The 15,922-nt window shown below is 36.2% G+C and overlaps 2 long non-coding RNA genes across 2 annotated transcripts in view; both read left to right on the forward strand.

Annotated features, from left to right (window-relative positions):
• LOC139124038 (uncharacterized) overlaps positions 1-14,427 on the forward strand; it is a 30,532-nt gene extending 16,105 nt beyond the window's left edge. The window contains exon 3 of the long non-coding RNA XR_011549842.1: positions 12,590-14,427. This is a non-coding gene — a long non-coding RNA (uncharacterized lncRNA). The remainder of the gene's footprint in view (positions 1-12,589) is intronic.
• Positions 1-15,922, forward strand: part of LOC139124035 (uncharacterized) — a 104,505-nt gene that overhangs the window by 22,677 nt on the left and 65,906 nt on the right. The gene's annotated exons all lie outside the window — the stretch shown is intronic.

Below are 15,922 nucleotides of genomic sequence, written 5' to 3' on the forward strand. Positions count from 1 at the left end.
ATGATAATGTTGATAAGTTGAGTATACTAACATTGTTTGATCGTTTAATTTGTGCTCGTTGTAGAAGTTGATACATTACTATTCTTTTCATGTGTTTCGGAAAGTCTGTTTTTACATCAAAATATGCTTATTCAACAATCAACATAGTCCCTTTACTGTTACAAGTTCAAAATTGTCTTCCCTGCAGCATGTCTTATCAAAATAGGCAGGAGAGATTTAAAGATTAATGCTTTTTCGGGTAACCTTAAAAACAGTCATTGAATTTAGTGTTCATTTACAAAAGGTAATACAATTCTGGTGATTTTGTCTGCTTTTTAAAGACGGGGAGTTCAATTTTCACTACTCAAAATTTGATTTTCCTGGGAATAAATGATTGATCTGAAGCAATTTCATGATCAGATACGTAAAGATAAAATGTAATTTTATGTCATCTATCTTACTACTGTTTCTGAAATACTCAATAAATTGTTTGTTAGTTTGGCATATTAAATTTTTCTATAAAACAAACATCACAATAAAAATGTAGAATCCTACGTATTTCAGATTTTTGAATTTCTGACTTAATTTTGTTGGACAACATACTATAGCATATCGTATATAGCATTTACATATACACCTACACCTTAATTTTTATTTCTTCATCTGATCAAATATGGCTGTGAGGTGGCCATTTTGTGCCAAGAGCTATAATTTACACACACCCTGAATGATTTCATTCAAAGTTGGCACGAAGACAGTACAATATGCCCCATACATGTGCTTTACAACTTCAAACAGCACAAAGAATTTCAATACTATATATAGTTTGCCCCTAGCACAAGACAAAAGCTGGTTAAGGTAATGATGTCCAGATGCATGCATATCAATTTACATGGCAATACAATTCAATATGGCAGTCTGTGGCCATGATTTCATTTTTTAATATTTGTCCACCCAGAGCCATTATTCAGAAGTGAATTGACAATTTCACACCAATGGCACAAGGACATTGTAGTATGACATATAGCTACACGTTAATATGTTTTATGATTCAATGAAATATTTATGTATGGTGTGATTTTGTTTTAACTAGTATGTCAGTCTTGATTAGTAGTATCCAGAAATGCCCAAGACAGATTTCTACACAGGCGAAATGGACATAAATAGTCTAAAAATATGATGTTATTTTCTTAATTATTAAAAATAATAAACCATATGAAATAATTGTATCACTAAACAAAGTTACCATTTCATCCGGGTGGGAGCAGCAGTCGATACCAGATATGAACTGAAATGCTCACTTTTTCATTATATCTTGCAGTTATGTGTGAGTTTGAACCTTTGCCACATGTTTGCAACTTCATTAAAAGTATTATGATCAACATAATGAACAATATTTACCACATTGATTCTAAAAGCCATGAAGTATACAAATATGTAATTTACTGAAATAAAAATATTAAATTTCTTTGACTGCTGTCATTGTATCACCACTTTATATAGCAAGTGTAATTACCTTTGGCCAAGTCCTTCAAGCCATATATACCAAACTGTGAAAGCTCATTAGATATGCAAATTATAAATTAGCTGACATGAAAATGTGAAATGACTTTCAATATTGTTTTAAGCTGGTATAATCATCAATGTACATAGCATGCTTTGCCAACTTTGATCAAGTAAATCCCAGTATATATCGGTAATTAGAAAAGATCATTGAAAATGCAAATTAGGAATTGGCTGAAGAAAAAATGCTTAATGACTTTCAATAATGTTGTATCATATTTAGTAGCTTCAATATATGTAGCAAGTTTCATTAACTTTCATCCAGTCAATTCAGATATATATCCCTAATTAGCAAAGTTCATTAAATATGCAAATTAGGAATTGGCTGAATTTAAAATGCCTAATGACTTTCAATAATGTTTAATCATAGTATCGTCAATCAGGGTTCGTACGCTCCTGGAAAGTCCTGGAAAGTCCTGGAATTTAAGACCACTCCTGGAAAGTCCTGGAAAGTCCTGGAAAATCAAAATTTACTCCTGGAAACTCCTGGAAAATCGCTAGTTACGATCCCACACGGTCAAGAACGGCCAGATCGTAAAGGCGAATGTCAAACAGTATAATTGTCGAACGTCAAAATCGTAAAATGGGAAAAGTTGTTTTGCGACAGGTGGGGAGCCCTCCTGAGACAAAATTTGGAAAGCGTAGTAGTGTTTCTTATAATGTCGTAAAGGGGTACTCTTGCACTAGCGTGGGCGAGACCATGTTGTGTATTCTATTATCCATGGTTTTGCACGCACGTACAGTGACATCGAAGTAGGCATGAGTTGCTTGTGGAGGGACCGTGTTGAAATTTTAAGTTGTTTATTCAGCGATCATTGGTTGAAACAGCCCGAGTACAAAGGATGGCTGGAGCGGGCACAAGATAAATTCGCGGCAAGATGCAAACTTTGTGAAAAGACTTTCGTTGTATCGAATTGCGTAGCCCTGTGTATGATGCTCCGTGTTCCCGTGGCTCGCCATTCGGTACCTTCATGCGAGACATCGCCAGCCTTTGGGCCCTAGACCGTGCATCGCCAGCAAACTAATAGTTTTGGACGTCATGCGAACAATTCTTTTTGCAGTCTGTGAGCGGTTGAGTTATTCGGGTAGGCATAGATTGGAATCGAGTTGATTTCAGCCGAAAGTAGTAGAAAAATAGTTTTTCGTGTGCGGTCCAAATTGGGACCGCATGTCTATGGACCTTAGCAGGGCTGTAGTGGGAGGCTTTATAACGCCAGGAACACACAGCATTGTACGCGGGGCTATGAAAAGCCATGCTAAAGGAGCAAAACATCGAGCTCTGGTAGGAAAAAAACAGGAGCAAGTAAATCACAAATTAATGATTTCTTTGCCCGATCTTCATCAAATGTAAAGTCATCGACTAATTCTAAGCCTTCCCCGAGTTTATCTTTCCTGACACCAAACTCACAACTCACAACTGTCTCAGTCGTCAGTGATGTTATTCAAGATGTTGTCACCATCAAAACCTGTCAACTCATCATTGACTGCATTTGTCAGCAAAATGTCTTATGGGCTGAAGTTTTGTGGACAATGAAAACTTTAGAAAAAATTAGTGTATGATGCTTATTAAAATTGCAAGCTCTATCGTGCAAACACTCCTGGAAAATGGCATTTTTCAACCACAAATACTCCTGGAAAATGGCAAAAAAACTCCTGGAGAGTCCTGGAATTTTGATTTACTTGAAGTGTATGAACCCTGTCAATATACATACCAAGATTGGTCAATTTTGATCAAGTCAAATCAGATATATATCCCTAATTAGGAAAGTTCATAAAATATGCAAATTAGTTACTATCTTTCATGTCACCCCTTAACCCTTACACCACCATGGTTTGTCCCAAATCCATTGTTTTCTATTGTAAAGTTGGACCTGTATACAGGGAACTGGGGGTGAAAGGGTTAATGGTTCCCACTGGCAATACATCTTGGTGTGATCAACATTTGTAGCAAGTCTCATCAAATTGTGTGCAGTCGTTCTCAATGTAAAGCCATTTTTTCCTAAATCATTAATCATTCAAATGAGCAAAAAGTAAGCAAGCCACACCCACCAAAAACTAATCAGTTCTTGCCATTTGCAAACTGATTCTATGTACTAAATTTGATTCTGATCTGATAAGCCCTTTTTGAGATATTGAGTGCACAGACAGACAGACAGACAGACAGACACACACACACACAGGCATCGCTGCGACATATGCTCATGTATGTGAACACGTGAGCAAAAAATGACTGCAACGTCGACACTTGCAAGTGTATGAGTTGTGTGTGACATCTTGTGGGCGGCTAAGGGCGTCCGGACTATACTAGAAGTATAATTTCCTGTATACTGGATGCCCCAGCTGGCTGCCTTAGATGTCATAAATGAATCTGTTAAAATTTGGATTAAATAAGCAGATATTCCAAAATAAATGACTTAGCAGCCCTGAGACATCAGTCACCATTGCTCAACAAAGTGTCTTTTTATAAAAACTTTTCCTAGCGACAAAACATATTCTACTTGATAGAGAGGACAGAACATACCTTGGCAGTTATCACACATCTGATTCTCTCAACAGAAATAAACGTCCAAATCTGTTCACCTATTGAATGCAGATCACTAGTGAAGCTTGAAGCACCACAATTTGGCAAGACGTTGTGATATATTCCTGAGTTTACTTAAATTAGACTCAGAAAGTGTTGGATGAGTGGTTGTGTCTGAGCTCACAATGTGGAGGTTGACATATCCTGTCACATGACACAACGCATTGTTCATCATTAAGGTGGTTTGCTCTTAATCAAAGCATGTTTTTTTAAAACAAAATTTCTTATCAAAGATGACATTAAAACCTCCTAAAAAGTATATATTTTCAAAAAGAAGAAAATCTTAAGATTAGTATGGTAGCAATAGTTTACTCAAAGGATGAAGGGGTGTATATTTGGGGTAGAATACTTAAATTTTGGTATTAATGAATAAAATTGATTCTACTACATGAAATTTATACGAAATTCAATATTTCACCTGAAACTAGAGTATAGAAAAAAATGACAATTTGTTTTGCATCATCTATTTTCATTCTTACAAGGCAGGGGCAGAAAGATTGACATCCAAGACAAATTGCAATGACTCTTATTCAAAATTTAAGAACTCAAGTCCCACACAAACTTTTGGTTGTGCAGTGGTATTTAAAGAACATAATGTGAAAATCTTGTAAAATTTGACCTAGCCAAAGAAGACTTAAATTTTTCTGAAAATGTTGAAAATCGGTGAAAAAAAGAAGTCAAGAAGTTAGGTTATTTGCATAAATTTGCTTAAATTTACACATCTTTTCACCCAACTTATGACTGCTTGTCACGCTAAGAGATGAGCCCAACCAACATTTTAATCTTGGATAACAAATTACTGAAAACTCTATGAATCTTTGCAAAAGTGATTTTGAGGAAAAAATACTTCGTTATGTGCCATAACCACCTTAAGAAATTAGAACCCTACTTTGTTTGGTTGGGGTAGCTTAATTTTCTCCAATGAGTTCTGGGCATGCTCAGTCATATCTATTGTGGTTTCTGGGTGTGTAATTGTCTTTTTAATAGTTTCTTAATTAGTTAAGTGCCTTTTAATTGTTGTGTTTATGTTTTAATTATAGTATGGAGTAGCGTACTGTCCTTGGTACATGCACTTAAGAGGTCAGTAGACATATCCGATGACATGACTGGACTGCATTCCAATGCGTCTCTTTGTCTTAGAGTGTGTAGTAATTTATCACTTCTTCTGACAGTTGTTTTTGCCAACGTGGCAGTATTAGTATTAAGATGATATTAAGTAGGGATATTAATATACAGATTAGGCAATCATAATGAGCAAAATATTGTATGTCATTGGCTTAAGGCTTTGTTCGTGTGCAAAAGTAACTTCTGATTGGCTGGAAAAGTCATACTTAAGCCAGAGTTTTGTGTGATTTTGTTGAGTTAGCTTCGGGCGCTACTCCGCGCACAGGGGAAGGATGCCGAGTGTTATGCCAAGCAGTAGTAGCAGAGATCTCTATCTGGACTTAAGAGTTTTGTAAGCAGATAGAACGGAGTTGCTGATCGAACAGAGTTGCTGTATTACGAAACATCTCAGACGTCTCGACAGCAAGGCTTGCAGATATCCTGAGCAGCTGCTGACTTAGCTTCAGTACAGTACTTAGCAGTACAGTAGCTTGAGGTTTTGCCTGAGTATTTGGGTCGGACGGTTAAACCAGAGCTACAGGCCAGCTGTTTGGCACCTGCACACTCTCAGGACGGTTTGATCTGTCGCTCTGGTTTTGCCGTCCGACCCAAATACCCAAGCAAAACCTCGAGCTACTGTACTGCAGCTACTGCTGACTTAGCCTTGAGGGGCTTTAGCATCGATCCAGCAGCCAGTGTCAGCCAACCCCACTGAGACCAGATTCCTGTTAAGCGAGCAGAGGGGTAAGTCCAGTAAAGGACTTGGTTAATGGCTGTTGCTCGATTCCTGTTCCCAGAGTATCACCTTAAACTCTGGTGTTGCTGCTCTAGCCTTGCCAGACTGTCTTAACAGAAAGACAGTATGTTCCAGTACTCCGTTGCTATAGTTCCAGTGGGCATACTTGGCATTCCAGACATTCATTTCCAGCCTTCATTTCCTGCTGGGTGGAGCTATGTACGATCCATAAAGCAGAGAGTTAAATTTAGAGAGCAGTCTTAAAAGCTGTCACTTTAGATCCAGTAAACTGTTTCTGTAGTAAAACGTTCCTGTTGAATGCTGTATTTAACCATTAAAGAATATAAGCCGATCGAATGGCAGAGAGCTGTAATACACGACTTTCAGTGTTTCATTGGGGAAGCCTAATTAATTCACGTGCCGCGTGCCGCGAGCTGTGAGCCCAAGTTCACGATGCATGTTAAGGTGGAAATAGGTGCAATTACACTCCAATTTAATTTATTGATTCATTTTCATGGATAAATCAATATTCGGGCTTCAACGCCGCCTTCTAAATGCATGAACCGGTGACTAGCGAATGTGTGTTTATGAATTCTACATCAAGGGGCATATGCAGAAAGGAAGTCGAGAGAAATTATAGGGAGGGAGGGCCAGTATTTTTCAAAATCACACTGCGTTTAAAATTGTAACATTAAAATTGATCAATCAAAATTCTGTACATTAATTTTGTAGACCATATGGTAAGATTGATATATTTCAAATATCTAGGTCTAAAGCCATGATAATATTAAGATTTTTACAATTTTTGACCTTTGACCTGCCCTATCCCCCTCTGCAACTAAGCTTTGGCTTATCCTACGTGAGAGTCAAAGACGGCTGGTGTCTATCGAACTCAGGACTGGTACGGGACACCGACCTTTGACCCTCAAATCATCCTGTACCTCACTAATTATGCACATCTATATAAATTATAGGCTAGCTATTAAACAGAGGTTGAGGTCTGAAGTTCAGTGGACAGAGATGATTATATTAACTGAGATTTCTGCTGAAATATCAAGCGACCAGGATGACATTTGACATAGCCAATATGGCAATAGGTCTGATTTTTGCTGGACGGCCATCATGGGAGGAAAGTGTACAGCAAAAACATCAAGTAATCAGGATGACCTTTGACCTGAATTTAACTTATTTGCCAGTATAATAGTGCAACAGCCTTCATATTTGGTGGGATGAGGCTAAATATTTGTCAAATAAAATATTATTGATGTTGACTAGAGAACGTTCAGGTATAACAATTGGGGAGAGTCAATTTTCTCAGCATCATTTTGAAAAATTCTCCCTCCCTCCATATAATTTTTTTTCAGTCCCTTACCGGCCAGCACATGTTGAATTCATGAACACACATATCCCTGGTCACCACTTTATGCACATACAAGGCGTCTATTAAATGTGATTTAAGAGTGAAAATGCACCTATAGTACTAGCTTAACATGCTAATCGTGCATCGTGAACTTTGGCTTGTGGCACGCGGCTCGTGGCATGCGGCAAGTGAATTAGGCTTTCCCTGTTTTATTGGCCTTGGCACGGTCCCTGTGGCCTTGGTTGGGCCGTTAACCCCAGCAGAACTTCGCCGGCAGGTACCAGTCAGAAACCCAGGGCCTCCAAGCAGTATAGTATTACTCAGGCTGCACATGGCTATACCACTTCAATTTTTGTATTTTGGGGTCAATTTTTGCCATTATTGGTCAAAATATTTGTCTCTCAACAGTTACTCATCTGATAGCTTTGATATTTGGTATACAGCTTCCTAGGCTTTATCTTAATGTAATATATTGAAATTATGATGAAATCTTCAATGTTGTATTTTTGCAGCTAATTTTGCCATTTTTGGTCAGGCCATCCTGAAATGAGCTATCAAAGATATCCACCTTCTTCATCAATACATGTGTCACAAAAAGTTATTATCTACATAATACAGCAGAGCTCTGTCGACTCTTGGGTTGCTTGGTTTTTCAAAACTGCTGGTCATGATCAGACAGCTTTAATATTTGGTTTACAGGTCCCTAGGATGACCTTAGTGAGATAATTTCATACAGTCAGGAAATACTTAATTTTGTATCCATGTCTATAGTAGCTTCAGGGACTTTGGCCCTTAGTGTTTAACACAGGGTGCCAATTGCAAGCTATCATTTTACAATATGGCAGGGTCTGTTGTCTTATTTGTACCAGCAGAATTTCTGACTGTACCAAGAAGGCTTAATCAACAGTAAAGTGGCCACGGGTGTAACACAATTCTACATTATCAGTGTTGGTGTGCTCAAACAGCTAGGCATTTTTTGCTCACGTGTTTACACACGTGAGCATATGTTGCAGCGATGTCTGTCTGTCTGTCTGTCTGTCTGTCTGTCTGTCTGTCTGTCTGTCTGTCTGTCTGTCTGTCTGTTGGTCCGATATCTCAAAAACGGCTGATCAGATCAGAATCAAATCTGGTACATAGATTCAGTTAGCAAATGGCAAGAACTGATTAGTTTTTGGGGGTGTGGCTTGCATACTTTTTGCTCATTTACATAATTAATGATTTTAGAAAAAACGGATATACATTAAAAACGACTACACACAATTTGATGAGATTTGCTACAAATGTTGATCACACCAAGATATATCAGCAGTGGAAACATTAAGGGTTGACATGAAAGATAATTGCTAATTTGCATATTTAATAAACTTTCCTAATTAGAGATATATATCTGAATTGGCCAGATTAAAATTGACGAAACTTGGTATGTATAATATTATATAGGGCTCAGCCCTTGGTGTCGCGCCAGGGGTTAAGATTGGCAATGTTATTTGTATTGATTCATGATAAACTGTAATTGTTACTTCATAAACGTTTATATGACAACTATGCCCAGTTTCCCTCTGATGAAAGCAGTTCACGTACGTACACAACGTCAACCCCTAGCAGCAGCAGGGCAGGTATAGATTTTCTGTAGACTGTAGCGTGTAAAAATTTTGGACAAAATTGGCAATTTTTACAATGATAACAGCCTATTGCGATAAACAAGGGACTATTATGCAATCATTATCATTGCAATGGTAACCGCACTGCCCACCTTCCACTTGCAAGCTGAAAACTATAGCGTTCCGTAAAAACTGGCAATTTTTGAATCAAATTATTGACACAGGGGGCGCTCTTCTATAATTCAATCCCAGCATTCTTTGCGTATGCCCCGTTCATATGCACGACAGTTTTCTCCCTTTATCTATATTAACGATATTTTGTATCAGCGACAAGGTGCATAATAACATTTACTCGCTAATAAAAGAGGTATATTTTATAAAAGGCATGTTATATAATAGTAATTTGTTTCGTTTTTGTTTATGCACGACAGTTTTCTCCCTTTATCTATATTAACGATATTTTGTATCAGCGACAAGGTGCATAATAACATTTACTGGCTAATAAAAGAGGTATATTTTATAAAAGGCATGTTATATAATAGTAATTTGTTTCGTTTTTGTTTATTTACGAGTACTCAAAAAAAACAACATGGCGGCGCCCATGAAAGAAGGGTACACTTCCGGTTACTCGCATAGTATATTATGAATAAGCGCATGCGTAGTCAGTAAGCCGCTGGCGCGACTATTAAAGATACTATGATATTAACATTATTGACAGTCATTAAGCGTTTTAACTTCAGCAAATTCCTAATTTGCATATTTCATGAACTTTGTTAATTAGGGATATATATTTGAAATGACTGGACCAAAGTTGATGAAACTTGCTACATGTATTGAAGCCACTATGATACAACATTTTTGAAAGTCATTAAGCATTTTTACTTCAGCCAATTCCGAATTTGCATATTTAATGAACTTTCCCAATTAGGGATATATATCTGAATTAACTTGATTGTAGTTGTTGAAACTTGCAATATACATAAAAGATACTGTGATATAACATTATTGAATTTCAAAAGACATTTTTACTTCAGCCAATTCCTAATTTGAATATTAAATGAATTTTCATAATTAGGGATATTTATCTGAATTGACTTGATCAAAATTGATGAAACTTGCTATGTACATTAAAGCCACTATAATACAACATTATTGAAAGTCGTTAAGCATTTTCTCTTCAGCCAATTCCTAATTTGCATATTTAATGATCTTTCCTAATTAGAGATATATATCTGAATTGACTTGACCAAAGTTGACAAAATTTGCTACACATATTACAGATACCATGATACAACATTATTGACAATCATTAAGCATTTTTACTTAAGCCAATTCCTAATTTACATATTTAATGAACTTTGCTTATTATGGATATATACCGGGATTTACTTGATCAAAGTTGGCAAAATATGCTATGTACATTGATGATTATACCAGGTACTAGGTTAAAACAATATCGAAAGTCATTTCACATTTTCATGTCAGCTAATTTATAATTTGCATATCTCACAGCTCGGCATATATGGCTTGAAGGACTTGGCCAACGGTAATTACACTTGCTATATAAAGTGGTGGTACAATAAACGCAGTCAAATAACTTTAATATTTTTATTTCAGCTAATTACATATTTGTATACTTCATGACCTTTTAGAATTAATCGGCGGTGATTATTGTTCATTATGTTGATCATAATAATTTCAATGAAGTTTCAAACATGTGGCAAAGGTTCAAATTTACACATAACCTCAATATATAATGAAACACGTGAGCACTTACAGTATATCTGTACTTGTAGCAAGAGGTGCCAATAGGCTGACACTCTTATGTGATATTTGACAGCACAGTTCTTTTTTGATTAGTAGATTAATACTGTACCAGTATTGTGAGCTGCCAGGTAATTAAATCACTTGTCAGATAAACAGGAGTCAGATCCTAACAATCACATTTTCAAACCATCATCTCTACAATGGCTTTTTTAAATTCCTTTTGGCACTCTGGTGCACAGTGCTTTCACTCATGCTCTGAAATTAATGACAGTTAGTGTAGCTCCTGTTGGGGTTGGGGTGCATTTAAGATGGTAACATTGTCTGATATCCAATTTCTGAAATCAGTATTTTGATGTTTGCAGCTGACAGCTTTGTATTACAGACTGGTAGTGTTGATGTCAGGCAAATTTACATTTCTAGCACTCTTTTCACATGTCTGCTACTGATTAGACATTTTTAGTGAATGGTTGGTTTGTTGACAGGGGAAGGGATCAAATGCAACATTTGGTGAAAAAGACTCATAGACAAGGGTTAAGAACCATGAAGACTGCTTTTTGAAATCTACACAGGTATTGTCATCCAAAGTAAATATATTGGGGAAAATGCTGTAGCTGGCCATAAAATGATACAACTTTTAGAAGATATTATTATAACTGGGGGCTATCCTAAAATTCAGATTTTATTTAAAAAAGGAAATTGAACTCAGAAGACACGAAATTGCATTAGACATCAGCAATTATATCACTGTTGTTATTACAGTAACTGCACTCTCAAGTTTCAGTGAGTTATCAGTCACTTGCTGCCAAACAAACTCAGATACACTGTCATTTATTTTTGTTGAAAATCTGACCTTATCAGTAGTGTACACATTCAATTGTAAACATTCAGTATATCAAGATTTAATGCAATAAATCATCTCTACATTCAAAACTTGAATTTGAGCTTTTTGTACATCTTTTAAATATTAGTCATTTGCATTTTTAATGTTATGAGAATGATATTTAGTGATATGGCAACAAACTAGGCCAACATGTACACGGAAACTTGCCATTATGAACGCATTATGTCTAATGTTTGCTTTCAAAGGGTCTGCTTTAGTCACAAGGTCAACATAACATTTGTAGTATGAAATCAGGGGAATGTAATGAAATTCTCTTTTGTCCAGGTTTTCATATCATTTTCTCAAAACATACATTTTTCAAATGTACATATGATTGTTTTAAGGTAATTGTCATATGACAAAGTTAAAAAGTAACTAGAAGCATATCAAAAACAAAGAATCAGTTACTTCAGCCGTTTGCCAGGCTACAATTTTTGATGTGTCCATCCCTTCCACAAACACTACAGGAATACATAGCTTTGTATGTTTACCTGCTTTGTGTAATCTGTGCTTTTACAACCACAAGAGCCACATAATATTCCTGGTTAACATTTGGATTTACTGGTGATGGGGTCGCCATGTTTTTGAAATTCCCAATTGTGCTGTTTCATTGGATAACTTCACAAAACTGGTTTATGAAAGAATTGTTTTCTGCCCTTTCCAGAGTGTTTTATCAGTATGATATACATTGAGTGAAAAGTGGGAGGGGTCCCCTTATATAATTGCGCTCCTTATTTTTCTAGGCCCCCATACCCTGTTTTTCATTGCCCCCCCTCATTTTCTCTTCTGCCCTCCATCTCTGTTGTAAATAATGCTCGTTCCCTAAACTTCTACATTTACTTGGCTTCTAAGTTCCTGCTGAACTTTGTGAAGTGACTCTGTGGACTGAAGTGAGATGAAAACCCCCTAACTTTATAACAAACAATACAGCTCTGTGTATACTTTGCCTGATGGCTATCAATTCTAATTGCCAACCTTATGTCAACATTTAGCTTATTTTCTCTATCTTTTTCACCAGATTCATGAAGATGGTTGGATAAAAGGAAAATCAGGACATATATTTTGATTTCAAAATTTGAGGGTCAAAAATTATCAACTTCTGTTTTGAGCACATTATGGAAGGATTTCAAGTAGCAAAGTCCCATAAACCTTGCGAAAAAATCTGATGATTTTGTGAGTAGAAAAACCAGCATTGATAAAAAGGGCATGTTTCGGATACATTATATTGAAGTGAAAGTGTTATTCCTGGAGGTAGGTTATTTTTTAAAATGAAAAAATGTCTGATAATGGAATATTAATTAGTTGTGTATGTACACAATACAAAGCACTTGCACTGAAAATGATGTGCGTATGGTATGTGAGCACCTCGCAAACACCAGTATTGTTGCATGGTCAACTCTGATACTTACTGACAGTTGACTGATGCATAGTGAATGACTTGACCATACTCCATCACTGTGTTTTATTGGCACCAGAACTGCAAGCACTCTTGATGGCCCCAGAGTCTAAAAGTCTTTGAGAAAAAAAAAATCTCTAGGTTTTTTTTGTATTGTAAGATTAATTATACTATGAATTGCTGTTTTAGTGGTATGGTATAAAACGAGGTAGGAACAACCAAACAAGAGTTCGTGATACAATGGGACAAAGTAGACAACTCAATTAAGAATGTTATTGATTGTAAAGTAAACTAGGGGGTATATACATGGCAGGGTAAGCCGGGGGTTCTTTGTAATTTAAAGTTCGGCTAGGGGGCCTGAAAGGAGGACTTGAACACAGCTCATAAATCATGTAGTTCAGATTGTAATTTACATGGTAACCAAGATGAGACTATAATGTATGTGACATTTCTCAGCAAACAAAATTAAGAAATGTAAAATTTCAAATTACAGTTCACTTCTTGCAGCCACTCAGTGAAGTTTTTTCTCTCTACTTCACATAAAAGACTTTTTCTTATGTAAAACCACAAAACTATTTGTATGATAATCAGTTGCTTCATCTGTGAGGGCTAAGACTTTGCGTATCATGAAATTGTCCAACCACGTTTTCAACTTTGCCATACTACTAGAGCAGTGATGTGTACGTAATATCAACATCACGCTACTTCAACAGAATTATATAAAAATGACTTGAAGAAAAGTATTTTTTATTACGTAGGGAAAAAAGCCAGGTTCTGCGAAAAACCCCTCGAAAGTTCCCCACCACCACCCCTTTTTAGTGAGATTTTAAGTCTGGGTATAAAAACAAAGCGGGTCACTTTACTCATTTTTAGGGGTGTTGGAGGGGGACATGACCTGGATTAGCAGTAGTTATACCTCTGACATCGCATCATTTTTGAGTTTGAGAATATTTTGAATGTTGATACAAAATGTGTGCCAAGCTTGCATATTTTACGCTGTAAAATCTGCTATGGTGAAAAATTTCAAGGATCAGTAGAGCCCGTTACATAGCCAGTAGAATGAAAAAAAAAATCAGTCATATTGGATGGTCCAGGGTATTTGTTGTCAATGGCAACAGGGTATAACAGTGAGCATGTGCAGTGTGGGAGGCACTCGCTCCCACAGAGCATGCTCAGAAAAGTTTTATGAGATTTTACATAGTCAGGCAACCCTGGGTCGTCTGAGCATGCTCATTGTAAAGTTTGAAAGTAAAGCTTCCAATGTACAGACAGGACAATCAGCATGATCGAGATCTTTTCTCAGTTTTAGTTTTCTCTTTTTTACGGAATCAAAAATGATGTGATGTCTGGTTTGTAAGTTTAAAGAGAGTTTTTTTGTTATTTTTGTTTTAACTTTGTTCTGATAGTAGAGCTGTAGATTTGAATTGCGTATCTGTGAGTATTAAAGGATTTATCAAATACATCACTACTTTCATTGTTTTCATTTTTTTTTAAAAAAAACACTCACTTACCTAAGTCCATGTTTTGGTTAGAGCTATAGTACATTAAACTTTTTGCCGTTTTTCAGTATTTTTTTTCATGCATCAAGAATGTACAGTTTCTTGGTCAACCTCATACAGCATTTTGAAATACCCAATACTTGGTTGGTCAGTGTGGGAAGTGCATGTTTAGGGTTGACAAATGAATTCAAGTACGGATCTGAATATTATTAGAAATGTTAGCAATGCAGAACACACTGACACAGTCACTAGACATATCAATACAGTCAGTGTTGATAAGCTGAGTAATGGGTGTTACGTTTGCTGTGGGAAGTAAACTTAGAAACAGTGGCTGATAAATGAGACAAAAACCTGAAGACAATATAGTGGTCTAAATTACATTTCTTTTGTTTCTATTTGCTGATAGTACATCAGTGCTGAAACTCTTAAGACAATTTGCCAATAGACAAAAAGATCAACAAAAAGTAAAAGAAATTTGCTCTTTCAGAAGCTAAAAAAGCATTTTCCTTCACATGATTTCAACATTGGATAAACTTTTCCCATATTCAGAGAATTGTCCTGACGATTCTGTGATGACTGTGATCAGACACGCTATTAAAATCTAGCTGATACCAGGACTTTTTCCGCTAGGTTTCTCAAGATATCTTTTATTAGACTTCACTGCTAGGGTTGTCATCAAGATATCTGTGTTTGACTCAATAAATATGGCTTCCATACTTTTACTTGCTTTCAACAAACACACAACAGACAATTCTTTGTCAGTAAAGTAGCAAGTACTTGGGACTTCCTATATGGTCAACAGAGGAAAACAAAGTCAAGAGAACAGGAATATAAGTAGCAGTAAAAAATATGAAAAAAAACCAAAAACAGTGTTTTACAATTTGTCACAATAGGAAATGAATTACATGATTGCATGATACAGGAGCAGATAGGTAAAGCACCTCAATGAAAGAGGCAACTGGTAGAAAGTGACCATGAACCACAATTGCTTGATAGAGGGCGCACTAACACAGGTGTCAAAAGGGAAAAAGTTGCTCTTTTTTGGCTTTTTCATGAATTTAATGTTACTGTTTATTACTTGAATTTAGAAACATTATTGCAGTACTGGTGACATGTTCACATCCTCAACTGCTTGCAGGCAGACAAGATTGAATATTCATTGAAACATAGCTTTTGCTATGAAATCTTAATTGATGTTGCCTGTCATACAGATACGGATAGCAGTTTCCATTTAATTTTGGTAATGTCTATTTGTCATTGAAAACAATGTTAAAATTTTATGTAAGTTGTTGAATTTCATAAAATATAGGAAATTATGTTTAAAAAGCGTTGCATGTCCAATTTTGATGTAGATTGTTGTAGCATAGAATGTGGAAATTCAGCAAAGTCATGCTGAAATGACACTGATGAGTAATACTCATTACAAAACACTGCTGAAAAGTTTGTCAGATACTTG

This window comes from Ptychodera flava (assembly GCF_041260155.1).
Source record: "Ptychodera flava strain L36383 chromosome 23 unlocalized genomic scaffold, AS_Pfla_20210202 Scaffold_23__1_contigs__length_28996876_pilon, whole genome shotgun sequence".
Lineage (NCBI taxonomy): Eukaryota > Metazoa > Hemichordata > Enteropneusta > Ptychoderidae > Ptychodera > Ptychodera flava.